We start from the raw sequence: 22,496 nt of genomic DNA, 5'->3' as shown, positions 1-22,496 counted from the left end.
GAAATATTTAAGACTGTACACAGAAATTTTGTTAATAGTGATAATCATCAAATTGTTATCTTTATTAGCAGAGAGAACAAACTTAAAATGGAAGAAATATCAAATAACGTGAATGTAAACATACAGTAGAGAACTTACATGGAAATATATTCACAATATATTTTAAGAGACGCATCACAAAATAATATAATCACATTTTAATAAAATGAATACTCTGTGTGTGTGTTTGGCTTCAGAAGAATATAAGTAAGTGGTACTGCCTTGCTCTTGAATACAAGGCATTCCACCTGTTTTCTTTTCTGTGTGTTCTAATTTACCTACAATATTTATGGTTTTTAACTAGAAAAGAATAAGAAAAATGTACAGAGAAAGTTCAAAAGAAACAGTTTTCCTGTAAAGGCTGATGATGGAAGAGAAGAAGGTGATACCCAAAGGGAAACTTCCACTTCCCTTTTACAATTCTCTATTCTCATTTTTTTTTAGAGAAAAATTTGTAACATCTTTTTTTGTCTTTATTTTTCTAATGTTACATTCAAAAAATATGAGGTTCTCATATACCTCCCACTCCCCTCCCCACACTCCTCCCTCCATAACAACAACCTCCTCCATCATCATGAGACATTCATTGCACTTGGTGAATAATTTGTAACATCTTTTGATGCACAACGACTGCTCTGCCATAGTCAAACACAATTATTTTGGGGATTGGTTGTTCAGTAAATAAATATGTAAGTACTCTTTGTCCCTTACATGACAAGGGCATTGGGTTCTTCAGATTTTCCCACTGTCTGTCTTTTGTTCTTTTTGGAACTTTATAATACTTTTACCAGTGGGTTCAAGGCAATTTTATGTGCCAATTCAAATCACTCAGTTTGTCAAATTTTGGCAGCTAATTGGAATTTTAAAGTAAGTGGGAACTACTGATTAAAATTTGGGAAAGAACAGGAGATTATTTTTCAATTTTTTTCCATATCACTAACTCAGGAAAACAACATCAATAGAAATAATTGAATTGCTGGTATCAGCAAGTACTAACATTTTTCAAATTGATGCAAAATAAATTCATTAATTGTAATCTTAATTTCCAAACAAAATAGAATGAAATCTAATGGAAGATTTGCAAATTTAATACTTTTATTTTCTCATTTAAAAATTATAGACATTTGAAAATTTAGAAAAAAAGATGAACAAAAGGAAAAGTATATAAAATTATTCATAATCCTACTGGCAAAAGGTAACAGTTCTTCACATATATGCTTATTCTAGTATATTTTCTATTTTAGAATATACTTATATAATAGTTTATATAACTTGAATCATAGCATACCTATTGTTTTTATCACTCTCATTTAACTCAAAAATAAATGTGGAAGGTATTTCCTGGATTACTATGTTATTAAAAAAACATCACAGGAGCAGTTTGCTGTACATGGCCAGCTTCCAAAAATTTATTTTCTCTCCATTTTTTAAAAATTTTGAAATAATTTTAGACTTACAGAATTCATACAGAGAAATTCTATTCATTTGGGAGCCCCAATTTTCTCAACACGTATATATGCAATAGAACAATTAATTATTTTCCTAAGACAAGATACATTTTTAATAAACATTTAATAAAATCTACACCTTTATGAATGAATGGATTATAGTTTGTTTACTTGAAGTAAACGTATTTACTTTAAAATGTTAAATGTTTTCCTGCTGACAATATTACAGTACAGTCTTATTATAAAGAAATTGGAAAACTAAATTAGTTTCATGAGAAAGTGACTGCTTCTCTTTATAAATTTCCAGACTGAATGAAAGAGCAAACACAGAATGTGGCCAAAGGATCATGAATCAAGAGGTTAAAATTATCCCTTTTCATATAAAATTGGATATACTATTTATATGCCTCAGGCAAGTTTTTCAGCAGAATACCCTCTTTTTAAATTTGGACTGAAGCAATTTTTCAGTTAATTTCAACACCTGGCCCTGAACCAATGATATGCAAAGAAAACTCAAGGGCAGTCTCCCGCCTAAGTAAGCTTTCAGATGAGTAGAGGCAGATTCCCTCAAGAAATAAATGGGTCTAATGGAAAACCCAAACTCCACAATTATAGCATCATATAAAAATTCTTATTAATCCATAAGTGATAAGATAGAAAGGATGCTTTTTTTTTTTAATGGAGAGAAAGAAAGAGAGATCATTTAACCTGGCAGAGCCTTATCATGGACCCTTTCTCACAAGCTTCAGGATCAGCTGTGTTTTTGAAGCAGCTGGGTATCCAGGGGTCACCTTTTGCCAGCTGCCTAAGTCTTGTTTCTTTTGATCACTTTATTTGGCAGATGAGATGTGATTCTTCCTGCCAGCTTGCTCCTCCGCGTCTGCTAACTTGCTGCACATTTGTCTCATCATACTTGCAGGGCTGCCTCTGGGTGAAAGCACTTATTCCTGCCAAAGGCCATTCTCCGCTGGAAGGTCAGGCCCACTGTCATCTCCTGACAGCCCAGAATCCCACACCAGATGCCGTTTTCCCTCTGGTCCTGGTGTCAGATTCAGAAGCCTGTCCAGCTTGCATCAACAGAAGCTGCCTCTTAATTGCTGTAGATCAAAAAGTGCTGAAATGTCAATTAATATAGAGTGGAAGTGGGCAAAGCATGGTAGGAAAGATCTGGCACTTATCAAGATAACCCATTTCCTAGAGGGATGATGGCTTTCTTTATGCCTCACGGCCTACCTGATTAAGGGATTGGTATTTCCTTCCAACACCACGAATGCAGCAACCAAATTTCAGTGTCTGTCCTGCAAACCCTACTCTCACTGACTTTTCTCTTTCCTATAATTTGTTCTCTTCTTTAGCAAAAGGGTTTGTCCCTAGAGCTACTTCATATTTCAGTTAGAGGGAAACAACCCCTCAAAACCACACACACACACACACAGGAGCACGTGACCCCATTTCTTTTCATTCACCTATGATTCCTTTGTTATTTCCTATTACATTCCATCAGCATGACTAGAAATTTAATTTTTAGAGATAGAAGGGGGCTTCACTAAATAGAGTCTAACAGATAAGCAAACTGAGGCCCGGAAAGTTGAATTGATTTGTGCAGCTCTACTTTCTATCCCACTTTCTATTGAGTGCATACTTCCATTTTACACTTGTATTCCTTTTGCTGGCCATATTTCAAGAACCTGACCTCACCACTGGAAAAACAATCACATGCTGTGGTTAAAAGCCAAGTCTACTATGTCCCATTAGCCCCAACACTTACTCACTTCCCCCGTGGGAAAGTGGGAATTAAGCAGCACCTCTCTCATGGAGTTGCTGTGAGCTTTAAGGCTATTAATATTATTAAAGTTCTCTGGTCCTGAAACACAGTGAGTTCTGTAAAAGTACTATCAACTATTACTTAAGTGTAATTTGTGGGAAACGGACTTTGGCCCAGTGGTTAGGGCGTCCGTCTACCATATGGGAGGTCCGCGGTTCAAGCCCCGGGCCTCCTTGACCCGTGTGGAGCTGGCCCATGCGCAGTTCTGATGCGCGCAAGGAGTGCCGTGCCACACAAGGGTGTCCCCCGCGTGGGGGAGCCCCACGCGCAAGGAGTGCGCCTGTGAGGAAAAGCCGCCCAGCGTGAAAAGAAAGAGCAGCCTGCCCAGGAATGGCGCCGCCCACACTTCCCGTGCCGCTGACGACAACAGAAGCGGACAAAGAAACAAGACGCAGCAAATAGACACAGAGAACAGACAACCGGGGTGGGGGGTGGATTTAAATAAATAAATAAATCTTTTAAAAAAAAAAGTGTAATTTGTATTCAGAGGAAATAGTTTTATAGGTCACTTGACTTGTTTAACACACAAAATAAGTAAAGTTAGAGACCAATGTTTTTTAGTTTGATAGATCAACAGATTGCCAAATTTTATTTTTCTAAGTAAGCAAATTTAAAAAAAACTTCTATTTATTAGCACATCTATCTTAGAAACATAAGAATGCCTATATTCAAAGTAGTAGGATGGATGTAATTAGAATATTAAAAATAATTCCCATCCCAAAGAAGTACGGCATTTTTACTTCAGACGGAAGAAGTTTTGTCATAGACCTGTATCAATTCAACATTGCAGTTGGCAAGCCACTTATCCCGACTTCACCTCATCTAACAAAAAGTGAATTACCAGAGGGTGTAGGAGGCCTTCTTTCTTTCCTCTTCTTTCCCACATGTACCAAGCTCAGGGCTTTGATTTAGAAGACATTTTTCGGGGTTTTAATTTTGCAGCTCCCAAATTGCCCAAGTCTTAACCAGTGTTCATCAATTCTGCACATAGATCCAATTTTCCAGAATCAAGATTAAAAAATTAATCAAAGGTGGAAGAATAAGCCAAATCTAAGAAAATGAAATGTAATCTGGAATAAAAGTAAGCCCTGCCTTTTGTTGCAAAATTCACCCTTTCTTCTGGCAAAGTCCATGAAAGCAGTACAGGAGAAAACAGACTGAGGCATTAATAGAAGATTAATGTCTTCTTCATGCAGAAGTTCACTGCATGAACTGTGTACCCAGACTTAGGATGGCAATGGCCTTACTCAGTTTTGTGGGATGCAGACCAGGCCTGGAAGTGGAATTGCAAAAGGGACGGACATACATTCAAAACAGGTAAAAGGAGGCAATTAGAGGTGCCGAGGATCTGGGCCATGACATAAAAGGATGCCAATAAGAGAGCAGACTTTAAGGAAAGATGTAGTCACTGTCTTTAACTGAAGAACTGTCTTGTGGAACAGAAAATAGAACACTCAGAGGCAGAAGAAGGTCAAATGGTTGGAAATAGAGAGATTTATGCTGCATAAAGGAAACACTAATTCCTATAGTTGCCAAATTTTGGAGCAGATTTTCTTGAGCCTCCCTACACTGGGAAGTGTTGGGAAGAATTACTGGTGATATTACATGTCTGAACAAATCCATTCCTGTGAGTGTGATACCCTTTGATTGCATTAAATTCAGTTGAGGGTCCTTTCATTATATTACTTAAGATCACTGTAAGGTTTTTGATTGGACTGCTTAAGTGAGGTCAGGTTGAGACTTGGTTCCCTTCCTGGGTCTGCTATAAACCCAGAGAGAGACACAGAGAGGAAAAAGAGAGCTGCCATGACCGATCCGGCCATGGGAGAGAGAACTAGAGGACCGCTTATGCACGGAGCCTCCAAGCATGCACCCACATAGCAGCTCAGGAGGAGACAAGCCCTATGCCAGGTTTGCCTACAGCTGCAGAAAGGTGGAGACCTTGGCCAAGATCTGCAGCCATCTTGCTTACCCACGCGGCAGCTGACTTTGCAGAGAAAGCACCTCTTATGCTGCCTGGATTTGGTCTTTTCACAGCCTTGGTACTGTAAGCTTTTATCCCAAAAAATAAATTCCCTTTTTAAAAGCCAAGACATTTCTGGTACTTTGCATCTGCAGTCCTTTGGCAAACTAAAATAGGATATTCCACACTAAGAATGAGTTAGGTCAGATAGTGTAAATGAAGTAAGGATGGTGCTATAAGAATTAATTAGGAGCTAAAGATCATGATAATCCTTCTGGTATGATCTTGAACATATTTCAACATCTTTTTCATTCTTGCTTTGCCCACGGTTGAGTGTATTACATGTGATATATTGATAGAATTCATCCAGTTTGAATATGTTCTGACTTCTATCTGTAAACATGTTTGGGTCTTAGTTTTGATTATCGCAGCTATCATTTATTGAATACTTTCTATGAACCACACGTTGTAATATTTACATTTGTTATTTTATTTAATCCTTAAAGCAAGCTATGAAGTAGGTTATATTTTATCCCCATTTTACAGATTACAATCTTAAATTTCAGAGTTGATATGTACTTTGACAAAGCCATGCAGCTAACAATAATCAAAGACATAATTCTAGCCCAAAGCTGTCTGATGCTCCTAAACACCAGGCAGCATAGGCTGAAAACATTTAAAATTTATTGTCTGAAATTATTCTCATTTTGCCCTAATAGCCTTTATTTCATTGCCAATCTTATTCCTGGAAATTGACACAAAGTTCTAATTACCTAAGAATGATTCGTTGTGATACTGTTGCCCTTCCCAGTCTGTTTTCTTGACATTTATGGCAGATTGAATTATGTACCCCAATTTAGATATACTCTTAATCTGTAGTCCTGTGAGTGTGAACCCTGTATAAATAAGATTTCTTGAAGATGTTATTTTTAGTTAAGACAGTGGCCTGAGTGAGGATAGGCCTTAATCTTGATTACTGGAGGCCCTGTAAAGAGAAGAAACCAGAACCAAAGTCAGAGAAGGTCACAAGGAGAAACTGGAAGTCCAAGGGAACCCAGAAGAGAAAGGAGCAGACATCTCCATGTGGCAAGGCAAAGATGAGCAAGGAACCCCAGGATTGCTGAATCAGCATGAGAACATTACCGATCCCAGGAGAAAGCATGGTCTTGCCAAAACCTGGATTTGGACTTTTGACCTCTGAAACCATAAGCCAATGGTATTCATCACAACAGCCTGGAAAACTAAGACAATATTGATGAAAGCCTCCATGGCAATGCCTTCTGTCATGCTGGGGGACCCAACGCCTATGTAAATCGTACTTTGACATCCCAGGGTTACATTCTTTGACCCTTTGACTATAACCAGCTTTATTTGCACTACACTTCAGTCATTTACTCCTCAGATACAAGACCTATTCCATATTTAAAATACCCTCCTACCAACCATAACATTTCATCTTTACACTTGGTCCCTCATTTCATGACATCTGTACTCTAGTCTTATTGTTATCTCTTGGAAAACTGTTCCTTATTCTCCAAGAATGATACCGCTCTCCTCACTTGGCCTCATTCCAGGATTCCATGTACCTCATCTCACTCCCTGTTTCTGATGCTCTTGACTCCTTGCTACACATGCCTGTCTAAACCTCAACAGTGGGTCACTTTGACCATTCACGGTGCTTACTTTTATAAATGGGTTGCTGATGTGGCTGCTGAAAAATCAAGCAGCCATGAAGATTGATGTCACTGCAAACATATAGAATCTAATCACAGCTACTCCCTCAATCTACAGTACTCAGCAATTCCTAGTCAGTCCGCTCCATCATTTCCCTCAGCCATTTTTTCAAACTGTCTCCATTCTCCACAAGCTCATAAACCCCACATTTCAGTTGTAGAATATAACTTGTCTTCTTATTTCATTCTCCTAAAATTTCCAATCCTATTCCCTCAATCTCAGTTCAACATTACCTTATACTATGTGGTTTTTAAAAAAATTGTAAGAGAGAGACTCCTTCCACTTCCTATTACCTAATCCATATGCATCTGCATTCCTCATTTCTCTGCTTTATTATATTAACCTATCTTATAACCTTATAGTGATATATAAGTCAATATAATGACACATGTATATATGTGTGTATAACATATATATACACATACATTATGTGTAACATTACATATTATACATGTGTAAGGTGTATGACTATGAGTCTCTGACTCACCTATATTGGGAATTCTATTATATCAATAATGCACTTTCTCTACTTCTTTTTCAAGCTTTTTTCTCTAGGTGATCATTCCTATCAGCTTTTAAACATGCTCAAGTCCCCCTGACCCCTACTTGACGCTTAATATGATTACAACTGCATGGAATCAAATCTTGCACATAGAAAATGGCTTGAATAAAATATAGTAAAAGGTATTTGTGATTGTGACTTGGTAGAACTCTGGGTGATGCAATGATTAATTTAAACTCTATAACCATTATTCTCAATATTTCTGTAATCAACATCTATTACTTTCAAAGAGAAAAGCATTGTTTTTGTAAAAATGCTTTCATTGCTAACTGAACCAGTATTGATACTGAACTTGCTTTCATAGTAAAAAGCATTGTTTCTCTTACTTTCTTAGAGAAAAGCATTGTTTTTATAAAAGTACACTTTCATTGCTAACTGAACCAGTGTTGATACTGAACTTATCTTCAGGTGTTTACAGCCAGCCAAACCAGCGGGAAGAATGCCTCTTCCTATCCTTCAAGATTTATGCTGTCTTGCCAGCCCCGAGTGCCCTCTGCTGGCCGAGTGTAGGTACAACATACAAAGCAATGGGCGTGGGTGATAAAAGTGGTTGAAAATACTGCACTGCTTTCCTTGAATGGGAAGCTGCAGATATTTTCCATCCAAACCTTACGTATTATTCTGTAAAGATGAACAGTGTTTTGTTTGTTTTTACCAAAAGGTAAAGTTTTAGTCTTGTGATTGGATTTTTAAAACAAAACCCAAAGGAAAAAAAAATAGAATTTAGAAATACACTGTTTCTCAATGATATCATTGGTAACCAATAATAAATTTCACATTTATAAAGATGATGTAAACTTCACTTACATCTTCTATGTTTATTAACTCATTCAGTCAAAAAACAACCTGAGTATTGCATATGTGCCAGGCACTTTGTACAATATTAATATTTCATCAATATATAGTTCCTGCATTTGAAGTGTTTACAGTCAGGTGAAGCTTAAGCAAAAAACACCATGTTATATTCATCAATCACTTTACAATTTATAAAATGCTCCACTTCCAATATTGTATTACAGCTAGTTAACATGTTAAAATGGGACTTTCCCTGTTTCCATTTCAACTGACATAGATTATAGATCTGTGCTGTCCAATGTGGTAGCCACTAGCCACATGTGGCTACCGAGCACTTGAAACATGCCTAGTTTGAATGGAGAGAGACATGCTACATACCAGATATCAAGGTTATTGTAGAGTGAAGAAATATGAAATATTTAATATGTTCTATATTGATTCATATTGAAATGTTATTTGGGGTGTATCAAATTAAATATTTTATTAAAATTAATTTCACCTTTTTCTTTTTTACCTTTTTCAATGGCTATTAGAAAATTTAAAATGGCATATGTGGCTTGCAATGTATTTCTACTTTATAACAGACCATAGATTCTATATTCTAAAGTGATAGAATGCAGAAGTTTCCGCTTGGGTGACAAAAATGGTTGGATGCCTCTTAAAACCTTCATCTATATTAACATTGCTAAGAGACTGGGAAAATAAATATTGGAGAAGAATTTCCAATATAAGCACCCTAGCCCAGACCCTAAGCTACCTCCAGCTTGTGGATAATCACGTGGGATGGCATTCAAGCAGGTTGGTGCTGGCAAATCAAGAGGGTTGAGGACCTAGCTATTTTATACAAAGGGAGAGCTGATACCCAGGGGCCACAGCAGTGTCCCCTATCACAATAACCAGCTGCAATTGTGTTACTGGACCATCAAAAACCAAAATGATAAACAAATACACTTTTCTGTACTTTTACATTTCTCTTTAAGCCTTTAGCTCAATACATTTATTTCTACAGTCATTCTAAGCATCAGAAAGCCAGAGAGGCGTGAATTTTTTTTAAAACTCTGCTATTTAAAATGAGCCGAAGGGCTCAAAACAGACCTTTTATGACATGTTCTTTTTCATTCTAGTTTATGATCTCAAGTTCAATATCAATACTTGTTCAGTTAGCAATGAAAGCATACTTTTAGAAAAACAATGCTTTTCTCTAAGAAAGTTGGAGAAATTTAGTTATATATGGATCCAATAGTCACTGAAAAGAAATAAGAAAACTTAGACTTTGAAAAGGCTGGATTCTCAAGGAAACAGTGCCAATGGAGCTAGAACTTAACTTCATATTCTTCTGATTATCCAGTATGCTACGTACTATATCAGCTGCATGAAATTGCATCATTTTTACATGCAAAGCAATGCTGTGATGTAGGTATCCTTGTCCCTATGTGAGAAAACTGATGTACAAACATATTGATATAGATTTAAAAGCTAGGGGACATTTTGTTATTATATAGTTTAGTTCTGAGTCTTATAAATACTGAGACCCCAAAACGGCAGGTGAACTTCCCACAGTCCCACAGAGTCACACCTAGAAGCCAGACCTATAACTCCCAAGTTCAGTGTCCATTCTTTGGTAGTGCAGGTCTTCTCACTCTTTTCGCTGTCTGAGCTCAGCAAGAGTGAGGAGGTGTGTGTGTGTCATGCCACATGATACATCCTTTGTGATTGTGCCAGCTCCCTCCAACCTGCCTTAGTAAAAACTGCAAAGAAAAATAAGACCTCTTTCAAAAATCTCTGAATGTAAGATTTGTGGAGTTCATTTGAGATATTCATTTCTGCAAACTGAAAGGTAGAAAACATTTCCTGAGTGGCCTTCTTTGGTTCTAACGCTCATCTCCACACTTCAGAATATTCATTAATCCATTCATCACATCTTGAGTAAGACTCTGCTCAGTTTAATTAATACGGTGGAAACCCCCACAAAGTTAAAGTTGTAGAGGGTTTTGTGAATAGCTTTCTTTCTGTTCATCTTTTTATTTAACAAAGAAACTTCTGCATTGAATTCCTACTATGTGTCAGCACTGTTCTGACAAGAGGGATACCTGAATGAATAAGATATAGTCCAGCCAAGGTTATGTTTGGTGAGAACTCACCAGCTCCTGCTGTGGTCCACCCCATTTTAGTAACATCCTCATAATAGATTTCATTTTCACCTATTCATAGAATTATAAGAATCTGTGTGTTTGGAGAGAATAGGATCAGAGTGGGTGGAGCAAAGTATTGTGGATAAATTGCTACTTCCCAAAGATAGCTTTTGACTGTTAGAAAAGTTCATTTGTCTACTTTGTCAAAATTTTCCTGCTAAGGTAAAGTTCAAATCTTTATGAAATGTTTCCCTTTTTCTCTGGTACTAATTTTTTGTTAAATTCTGTCTTTTTGGATATTTACTGCAGCTTTCTTCTGGTTAATATTTCCATGGAACATCTATTTTCATCTTTACCTTTCAATCTTACTATACAATATTTTTAAAATAGTTCTCTTACAAGCACCATGTAGTTGGGTTTTGTCATTATCAGTCTGACAATCTTTTGTCTTTCAGTTGGACCAGCCCAATAACATTTAACATAATTATCGATATACTTACATTTGAATCTATGATCTTACTAATGGTTATTTGTTCCCCTTTTTCTATGTTCCTGTCAGATTGATTATATTTATTTATTATTCCTTTTATTTTCCCCCACTATATGCTTGGTAGTTTTACATTCTTTTACTACTCTTTTTGTAGTTAAAAAGGAAGATTACAACAAACTTTCATGACATCTCAAAGTCTAATAAAAGTATTTTTACCACAGCCACAATATTGAAGGAATTTTACATGGCTACTCAAAGTGTGTTCTTTGGATCAGCAATATAATAATCATCTGGGGCTTGTTAAAAAACCAGAATGTCTGGCTCGACCCCAGAACTTCAGATCAGAACTGACACTTTAATAAGATGCACAGATGAATAGTATAGGAAAGTCTGAGAAACACTGCCTTGGAAAACCTTAACTTCATTTACTCTTTCATAATTTATATGCCATTTTCATATATTTTAACTTTATTCATATTGTAAACCCAAAACATATTTGGTCATTGCTTTGAACAATGTTCATTTATAGTTACCAACAGATATATACTTTTCATTTATATTTATTCCTTTCTGTGTTTCTGACCTCACATCCAAGACCATTTTTGTTTTGCCTGAAGAACACAAATATATATTTATTTAGTGTTTTTGTCTGGATATTTATTTCCCATCATTTTAAAAAATTTTATGGAAATTTTCAAACATCTATATCTATCTATCTATCTATTTATCTATCTATATAAAGAGAAAGAGAGAGACTAGCATAATGAACCTGATTTACCCATGACAGATTTTGATACATGGCTAACCTTTTCTCTACCTCATTCACTTTTCACACTCCAATATGACATTATTTCTTCTGTAAATACTTCGGTGTTTATCTCTGAAATATAAGGACTCTGTTACAATCTAACCCCAATACATTACCATTATTAAAAAACAAGTAACTCTTTAATATCATGAAATATCCCATCAGTATTCACATTTCCCCAACCATCTTAAGGATTTTGTTTTCTTGTGTTGTTTTCAATTTGCTTGGAATTAAAGCATCACTTACATTACATCACTCCCCCCTCTTTCTTTTTATTCCTTACAAGCTTTCTATTATTAATTTGGCTATTTGTTTTATAATGTATCCCATAATCTTTATTTTGCAAATTGCAAACTTACATTGCTATTTTAAATGTCCCTCAGTACCCTACACTTCTTATAAGTTAACAGAGGTTTCATTAATCTTAGCTATTTCCACAAAGAGTCATATAACATCTAATTCTATCTTCTTAAGTGGTATCATCTGTTGAAGATCATTGCCTAAATCCACAAATTCTTTGAAAGTTGAAAACTATCATAATCTTAATATATTATTTTTTGACTATTAGTTCAACTATTTCTGTAAAGGGAATTTAGCCTCATCAACTCTTTGGTTACTTTGAGGTACAGCCTTATTTAGTTTTTTAAAATGCAGGAAAATTGCTCAACAATTCCCCTCATTCACTCATTTCAAAACAGTTCATATCATCTGCCATAGGTGGGCAGTAAAGGTTATTTGGGGGGAAAGAGGATAATTATAAGCTCATGGATTTCAACATATTTGTTTCTATCAACTATCCTTATTTATGCACAATGTTGGCATCTTTGGTAGGAGCCACTTCAAATTGAATCCTAAGACATCTTGACAAGATCCCAGAGTTCTTTCATAGCATTTTGATATCTGGTAGTAAAAGATATTCCGGGTTCATCTTGTACATTGAAACCCCACACCCTTAATTAGCCATTTCTCTATGATCTGGTTCCTTCTGGTAGGAAATGGTATTTCAAGGTCACAGTCTGAGCACAGAAGGTACTCATTGATCCTGTGTTGCTCCTTATTTCTAGGCCTTTTCAATGGACACAGCCAGGGGGGAGATTTTTTTAAAAATATGCCTATGTATAAAAAGAAAGGAAGAAAGGAAGAAAGGAAGAGAAAAAGTCACTTGAGTTCCCTTTTGTGTTACTGTGCACCACCTAGATATAGGTAAGTTCATTTGTTTCATTTCCCTTTCCTTTTAAAGTATCCTGCTTGATTTATAAAGTTGTTTCATAATTATTTAAGTACCTGGTCCTAGTAACAAATCTACAAAATTAGGTCTATTCAGATTTTGTCTAACTTCTATATGTTCTCATGCATGCTTAACCCGCTATCCCTGTAGCTAACTTAAAAATTCTATTTATCATTCCATTTTTCTTAGAATAAACAAGCATTCATACAAAATAGCATCCTGTACCCAACCCTTTCTTAGATACGTGGTGCAGAACCTTCATGTTTTTCTTTACCTTACTTTTCTCATTTAAAAATACATCCTGGAGATTGCTCATGGCTGAGATCTTGCTTATATCTTTTGACAGCTAAATAGTACCCATAGTTTATAACTCCCATAGTTTATTCATGAAAACCACTATAATAACAGTTTTCTAACATTAATCTATTACTCAGTTTTCACGTTAAGAAATTACCAAAATGAACTTTAAGGTTCCCTTGGAAGAATACATATAAAAGAATAGCTACAGGAAATTTTTGAAAAAGTAATTAAAGAGGACAAATCTCACAAAATAACAATTTGATCATTAAAAATATAGCGTTATGTCGGCTTGGCTGCTAAAATGAATGCTTTACTGGGGTAGTCTCTGCACACCATGGGGAGACAGGCAATGTTGCCTTTGATTAGCCTTGGTCCTCACAGCTCTAAAGGAAACAGGATCCTAATATGCTCTAGGAGCTGAAATCCAAAGGAAACAGGATCTTGATAAGCTCTATGAGCTGAAATCCAAAACTTGGCAGATTTCAAGCTTGGTTCCTCAGCCTGAAACGACCCTTCCAGTTTCTCATCCATGAAAACAGAACCAGTCAGCATTCCACAAGCCTCCATGGTCAATAACCACTACAGTAGTAAAGACACCAGGCTGCCTGTGTCCTGAAAACAATCAGGTATTGACCAAGAAGAAATTGCAGGACTTTGTAAGAGAAGTGGATCCTAATGACTGGTTGGATGAAGATGTGGAAGAGACACTGCTCTAATTGCTGAGGATTTTATCAAAAGTATGGTGACAGCAGCCTGCCAGCTTGCTCAGCATCACAAGCCCAGGACCCCGGAAATGAAAGGTGTCCAACTGCATCTGGAATTCTGGTGGAATATGTGGATCTCAGGATTTGGCTTTAAAGAAATCCAACCCTGAAAAAAAGCTCCCAGAGAATGGCATTGGTACAGAAAACAATCAAGAAATAACACACAGAAGGGTCAGGGAATGGACAATGCATTTGAAGATACTTGGGCTGAGGCCTTAGCCATCTCATCCACGGAATTTTTTAAAAATTCTTTATGGAGAAGTTTATTAGTATTTTTTATTAACACTGTAGTAATATCTATAATGACTGAGAGGATCAGTCAAAAGAATAAAAGCTTCCTACCCCAATTTCTGGTTCCTTTTCCTTGCCATCTCAAAGAGCAAAGTATCTTCCAGAGATTTTGTTTGTGGTTTATTATGTAAGTGATTGAATATGGGACAAATGATTACAGTCTTGTTTGGTGAGACAGTGTTAGTAGGATTTGTAGAGGTTTTGTTTCCTTCTCCAAATGCATTGTAATTTCAGCATTTATATGAATATATTCTGCTTTTCCAGAATAAAGAAACTGTTAATATTGACAGAAAAAAAAATGTGGTATTAGATTAGGAATTAAGAGAATGGTTTTAAAAACAGGAAGTACAGAATTAGAACTATTATAACAGTGGCATTTCAAATCCATAGTAATGAGATTTTAATAAATGGTAGAAACAATTTACTATTAAACTGAAAAATAAAACAAAATTTTAATAAATAATTCTAGGGTAAAACCTAAAATAAATTATAAAAATGCTAGATAAAAGTATACTTTTTCCTATTCCTCCTGCTAAATGCGGTCACCCCTCCGGCTGAAGTGTGGTTTGCTGGCCTGGCGGGGGAGCCGCCGCGGTAGGCCAAGCCGCTGCCCCCATAATAGGGTGGCTGGTCGGACTCACCGCCACCCCTGAAAGGAGCTCGGCATGGGCGCAGAGTGCCCTCGGGTCTCCCCTTCTCGGCAGCCATGCTTCCGCGGCCGCCCCTCCTCCCGGAGGGCACCACACGATGCCTGTGGGGCGGCACCCTTCTTCTTCTTTCTCCCTGCGCAGGCGCAGGGCAGAAAAATCCAGTCTGCCCTTTTCCCTCCCCCCAACAGCAGCAACAGCCAGGCGTGGGCGTGGGCCCTCCACCCCAGCAACAGCAGCCACCAATCCCTAAACCCTGCCCCTTCCCCCAGCAACAGCGACAGCCAATCCCTAACCACCACCCCTCCCCCGTCCAGCACCGCCCACTGACCTTTCGCCGGCAACCAATCAGAACAGGGCGTGGCTTTGACCAATCAGCCTTCCCCAGCCCCTATAAAACTGTTGCCTCTCCCTCAATAAAGTGGACTTGCGTGTTTACCTTGTCTCCGCGGTAGTTCTTCTGCCGTGCGCCCTCCAGTCCTGAGAGCCCCGACAAGGGCCTGGCCTCCCTTGTCCCCAGTTCATCGCCTGCTTCTCCGGGCGACCCCTTCGTCGCCGGCTTCGCCGGGCGACCCCGTCAGCCGAACCGCGCAACCCCTTGTGAGACCGATCCCTCGTCTGCTGCCGGACCGACCCCTCGTCCCAAGTGGGACCAACCCCTCGTCCCAAGCGGGACCGACCCCTCGTCCAGAGCTGGACCGACCCCTCGTCCGCAGCCAGACCCCACCTCTACCGACCGAGCAAGCCGCCGCAGCTAAATACAACTAAAACTCCTGGACATTAAGTAAAAAACAAACATAAGATGACTCTGAAAGATGGAGAAAAGAAGGAAGACCAGCGAGGGATTTTAGGACCCAAGGAACAATATGGTGGTGAGTTTCCTGGATTTTTTTTTTAACCTCATGTATATCAGCAACAAACAATTATGAACACACTTGAAGCAAATGAAAAAATAGAAAGTCTCAGCAAAGAAACAGAACAATGTAAAGAAACAGAAGATCTAAAGAAGAACAAAGGGAAAATTTTAAAACTTAGAAATACAGTAACTGAAATGAAAACAACAATGAATAGGCTGAACAGAATGGAAGGGACAGAGGAAAGAATCAATGACCTTAAAGGTATACAATAGAAATTTCCTAATCTGAACTACAAATAGAAAACAGACCAAAAAAAAAAAAAAAAATGAGCAGAACTTTGGAACCTGTGGGAATGTAACAAAAGATCAAACATTGATGTCATTATAGTATGAAAAGGAAATGAGAAAGAGAGGAGGGCAGAAAAAGGAGTCACAAAATATGGCTGAAAATTTCACAAACTTGGCAAACACCAAAACCTACAGATTCAAGAAGCTGAGCAAAACCCAAACAAGATAAATACAAAGAAATCCACACCAACACCATCACAGGTAAACTTTAAAAACTAAAGACAAAGGACAAGTCTTTAAAGCAGGAAGAAACAAATGACACCTTCTCTACAGAGGAAAAACAATTCAAATGTCAGCAGAGTTTTTACCAGAAATTACCAAGGTCAGAAGATAGTGGCAAAACATTTTTCAAATGAAAAAAGAACTATCAACCAGGAGTCCTACATCTAGTAAAAGTATCCTTCAAGAATCAGAGTCAAGAAATACTCAAAGAAGGAAAACTAAAGAAATTTACTTCCAGAATATTTACACTCAAAATATTGGCTAAAGAAAGTTGACTAAGGAGAAAAGAAGTGATAAAAGAAGGAAACTTGGAATATCAGGAAGTAAGAATGAACAATATAAATAATAAAAATTTGGATAAAATACAATGCATTTTCTTCTTGAGTTTCCCAAATTATTTGACAACTGAAGCAAAAAATTAATCTGATATGGTTCTAAAGGTATGTAGAGGGTATGGAGTATGTATAGGAAATAAGTAATACAATTATCATCAGGGAAGTAAGATTTCTGCAATGAACTGTCATATGACACAAATAGGCCATGACAAATCATGTATGTATAGTCTAATATTTAGAGGAACCACTAAAAATATATATACAAAAAGATACACTCCAAAACACTAGGTAAATCAAAATGGAATTCTAAGAATTGTTCTAGTAATCACCAGGAAGGCAAGACTTAAAAAGTAGATTTGAGAAACAGAAAAAAAAAAAGAGAACAAAAAATAAAATGGGAGACTTAGGCCCTAACTGGTCAATGATTATATTAATATAAGTGGTTTAAATACACTAACTAAAAGACAGAGATAGCAAAATGGATTAAAAAATATGTTACACCAACTAAAAGACAGAGATAGCAAAATGGATTAAAAAATACGAACCAAATATAAGCTTATACATTAAACTCACTTCAAATAAAATACTGGCAGGTTGAAAGTCAAAGGACGGAATAAGACATAACGCAAATATTAATCAGAAGACAGTAGGATTGACTATAATATCACATTAAGTATACTTCAAGGAAAAGAAAAACATAAGATAATTATATAATTACATAATGATTAAAAAATTAATACAACTGAAAGTAGACAAATCCACAATTATAGTTGGAGATTTTCTTTAACACCTCTATCTTGATAATTGATAGAACTAGACAGAAAACTAACAAGGATATAGAAGAACTCAACAACACCATAAATCAACAGGATCTATCCACTATTTATTGAACACTCCACCCAACAGTAGCAGAATATCCATTACTTCATGTGGACCATATCTTGGGTCATAAAATGAACTTCAACAAATTTAAGACTGTTGAAATAATAGAAAATGTTCTTTGACCACAATGAAATCAAACTAGAAATCAATAACAGAAATATATAAGGAAAATCTCCAAACACTTGGCCATTAGACAAAACCATTCTAAATAATCCATGTGTCAAAGAGGAAGTCTAAAGGGAAATAAAAATGCATTTAATAGAATAAAAATGAAAATACAGCATAATAAAATTTGTGGGACACAGTTATAGTAGTGCTGAGACAGAAATTTACAGCAATCACTAAATGCTTTAACAGAAAAGAGTAAAAGTCTTAAATCAATAATCTAAGCTCCCATCTCAAAGAACCTAGAAAAAGAAGAGCAATATAAACAAACCCAAATCAAATAGAAGGAAGGAAATAATAAAGAGCCACAAATCAATGAAATTTAAAACAACAACAAAAAAGATTGAACAATTGATCTTTTATAAACTCAATAAAATTGGTAAACCTCTAGTAAGGTGAGAGAAAGAGACAGAGAGAGAGAGAAAGAGAGAAAGGAGTAACAAATTTCCAATATTAGGACTGAAACAGAATATCACTTTAGACCCTGCAGACATCAAATGTATAAGAAATTATGAAGAACAAATCTACATATATAAATCTAGCACATTAGAAGACATGGACCAATTCCTTGAAGACAACTTAACAAAAAATTGAAAATTTAATAGCCCTATAACTGTTAAGGACATTGAATTTACAACTGAAAAAGTCAAAACAATTCCCAAGCACAAATTGTTTAAGAGGAGGATTCCACCAAACATTTTTATTTTTATTTTTTTAACTTTTTAAAAACTTTATCTTATTTTTTAAAGATACATAGATCACACAAAATGTTACATTAAAAATATAAGAGGGAAGACAGCATTTGAGTGAGTGCACCTCACAGTCTCTCCTCCAAAGAGGCAGTCGAGTGGGGTTGGAGACTTGCTGGAGTGGGCTGTTTTGGGGGTGTGCAAGGCAGGAGGTGTGCGGGTGTTGATTTGGAGAGACAGTGACAGAGGTAGTGCTTGCTAAAGGTAGAATTGCAGGTTGCAAGTACGGAGGTTGGAGGCTGTGGAGAGGCGGGACCCTTCCCCTAGGGCAGGCTGCTGCAGTGTTTCCTGAGAACTGTGGGTTGTGTGGCAGCATTCCTGGGCCCTGTGATCCCCAGATAAATGATCCCCAGGTCCATGTCCCCTAGAACCCTGTAGCCCTTGTTCCACAGACGTACATACCCTGAGTCTGCAGTGTTCCGGACTTCCTTTTCCTGAGTCCAGCACTCTCAGAGGTCTGGGATTGCCCTAGCATTCTGATTTTGGACTGACTCCATGAGTGGGAGGGATTCAGTGGGGGGTGCACCAGAGGGGCTGGGTGTGAGTTCAATTTTCTGGTCCCCCCCACTTTTTTTTTTTTTTTTTTTTTTTTTGGTGCTTGGAGGAATATACCTGCTGGCTTGGGGAGAGATTGGGAAGACAGGAGTGGTGAATCTGCTGAGAAAGCCCAATTCACCTAAATACCCTGGGATAGGAAACTTGGTCTGGGAGAAGGTGGAGTCAGAAAATTAACTAGCCTTCCAGTAGCACACCTAAAGGAGAGGGACTGTAGGAAGTGCTTTCCAAGCTTCCAATAGCATACTTTGGGTTCCTGATGAGTTGTGGGTGCTGTCTCTCTGGAAATTAAGAGTCATTATTTTCTGTGTGGAGCTGGTTCAACAAGGACTGACTTGAATCTCCTACTGGAACTCTCAGGCAGGTTTCCTGCTGCCTGGGAAAGAGGGAAGTGAGGAAAGAGGGAACATCATATCCCTAAGCATTTTATTTAATTACAGAGAGAATTCCTTGCTTGAAACTTTGTCTAGTATTTTCTTGGTTTATTTTCTTGTTTTTCCTTCCTATTTATCCCCCCATGGCCCTTTTTACTTTTTTGTTCTCTTTTTCTTTTTCTTGCTTGCTTCCCCCCTCCATTTTGTCCCTTTTCTTTCTTTCTTTCTTTCTCCTCTTTTTTATTCCTTTTAAAATTAGGCGCTGCAGGGAGCACTTCACATTTGCTATATTTCCTCATTCTCCATTTCCTGTTTTCTGTGTGTATTGATTTTGGCCACCAACACTAACCCCTTTCCTCTACATCATTCTATCCTTGATCATTTATTGTTTTTCTTACATTACACCTCTCTTTGTTTGCCCCCCTATTTTTCTGACTTTTTATTTCTAATACCTATGTTCTGTTTTCTGTTTCATATTCACTTTTTATATTATTTTCCTTTCTTTTCTCTTTCCCTTCCTTCTGAACACACTGGTCTTTTAATTCACACTATATTCCTTCCCATATTCAGTTTGCTGTCTCATTATACGTACTCTACTTTTCTTACTGAAATAACTCTATGTATCTTACATGAGTCTAATATCCATTCTCCTAGAACTCACATGGTACCTCTGTTAACATTTACTATCAATACTACTATTATACTTTTTCTTTTCTTACCCCTATTGCTTTCTCTGGCCCTAATATTTTCCTTCAAGTGAACTGAGCCAACAAAAGGAAATAGAATAAGAAGAACAAAGTGACAAGGAGAAGACTTAACATGCATGCAAAAACAACAACTACCTAAACCCCAAACCAGACAAACAAGTTAAGCAACTGATTAAACCCATCAAGATGAAATGATGACCAGACAGCAACAATAAACTACAAAACAAACCAACAATCAGGAAAACATGCCAGAATCCAATGAACAAACTAAAAACCAAGAGGAGGAGCAGAACATTGAACAAGTAATTAAAGCTCTCAAAACATATATTAGGGACCAATTTGATGAAGTGAAGGAAGAGATTAATAGGAAGAAACACTTGGAGAGAATACAGAAGAAAGTGCAATCATACGCAAAAAGATAATGGCTATGATGTTGATGAACAGCACAATTCAAGAAATCAAAAATACACTCTCAGCAAATAACAGCAGACTTGAAGAGGCAGAGGAAAGAATTAGTGAAGTGGAAGACAGTACATCTTTGAAATCAAACAGATAGTAGAATTGATCGATAAAAAGATTGAAAAAAATCTAGCATGGACTTAGGGACCTGAATGACAATGCAAAACACACAAACATATGCATTATAGGCATTCCAGAAGAAGAGAAGGGAAAGGGGACAGAAGGGGTGCTGGAGGAAATAATGCCTGAAAACTTCCCAAACCTATTGAGGGAGATATGTACATGTCCAGGAAGTACAATGCACCCCAAACAGCATAAGCTCCAACAGGCCTACACCAAGACATATACTTGTCAAATTATCCAATGCCCAAGACAAAGAGAAAATACTAAAAGCAGCAAGAGAAAAGAGAACCATCACATACAAAAGAGGCTCAATAAGATTAAGTGCTGATTTCTCATCTGAAACCATGGAAGCAAGAAGGCAGTGGAATGACATAGTCAAGGTATGAAAAGAAAAGAATTTCCAACCAAGAATACTCTATCCAGCAGAGCTAGCATTCAAAAATGATGGAGAGGTCAAAATATTTACAGATAAACAGAAACTAAGAGAGTATGCCAACAAGAATCCTGCCCTTCAAGAAATACTAAAGGGAGTTCTGCAGGAAGAAAGAAAAAAACAAGAGACAAGTTGGAGGAGAGTGTAAGAGCAACTAAAAATACAAAAACAGAAAAAGAAAATCAAACAACACATGACAAACATAAATCCAAAGAAAATATGACTAATATAAGCAATCCCTTGAAAGTAATAACACTGAATGTCAATGGATTAAACTCACTAAGGAAATATGAACCATCTATATACTGTCTACAAGAAACACATCTTAGGCCCAGGGATTCAAGGAGGTTGAAAGTGAATGGCTGGAAAACAATCTTACAAGCAAACAATAACCAAAAAAGGGCAGGAGTAGCTATATTAATATCAGATAAAATAGACTTTAAGTGCAAAACAATTGTGAGAGACAAAGATGGACACTACATATTAGTGAAAGGGATAATCTTTCAAGTAGAAAGAACAATCATAAATATTTATGCTCCTAACAAGGGTGCCTACAAATACATAAGACAAACACTGGAAAAATTAAGTGAATGAATAGATGCCTCTATAATTATAGTGGAGGACTTTAATACACCACTATCACCATTGGACAGAATATCGAAAAAGAGAATCAGTAAGGAAACAAAGACTTTGGACAATATATTAGGGAAGCTGGACCTAATAGACATAAGGAACATTACACCCAAATACAACAGGGTGTACATTCTTCTCAAGTGCACATGGATCATTCTCCAAGATAGACCACATGCTAGGCCACAGAAAAAGTCTCAATGAATTCAGAAAGACTGAGATCATACAAAACAATTTCTCTGACCACGGTGGAATAAAGCTGGAAATCTGCAAGGGCCAGAGACCTAGATTTGGCACCAAGATTTGGAAGTTAAACAACACACTCTTAGAAAAACTGTGTGTCAAGGAGGAAATCTCAAAAGAAATTAACCTTGAAACTAATGAAAATGATAACACAACATATCCAAATTTATGGGATGCAACAAAAGCAGTAATGAAATGAGAGGGAAATTTATAGCCATAAATTCACACATCAAAAAAGGAGAAAGAGCTAAAATTGAAGAATGAAGTGAACAATTGGAGGAATTAGTAAAAAAAAACAACAACAAACTAACCCCAAAGGAAGGAGAAAGAAAGAAATAACAAAGATCAGAGCAGAACTAAATGAAATAAAAAATAAGAAAGCACTTGAA

The 22,496-nt window shown here is 36.9% G+C and overlaps 1 pseudogene; it reads left to right on the top strand.

Annotated features, from left to right (window-relative positions):
• The first annotated feature begins 13,658 nt into the window (after positions 1–13,658).
• LOC101414662 (transcription initiation factor TFIID subunit 12 pseudogene) lies at positions 13,659–14,248 on the top strand (annotated as a pseudogene).
• Positions 14,249–22,496: the final 8,248 nt, after the last annotated feature.

The sequence above is a fragment of the Dasypus novemcinctus genome, chromosome 4, assembly GCF_030445035.2.
Source record: "Dasypus novemcinctus isolate mDasNov1 chromosome 4, mDasNov1.1.hap2, whole genome shotgun sequence".
NCBI lineage: Eukaryota > Metazoa > Chordata > Mammalia > Cingulata > Dasypodidae > Dasypus > Dasypus novemcinctus.
Note: the sequence above shows the minus strand (reverse complement) of the source record. Positions and strands in the feature narration are given on the sequence as shown.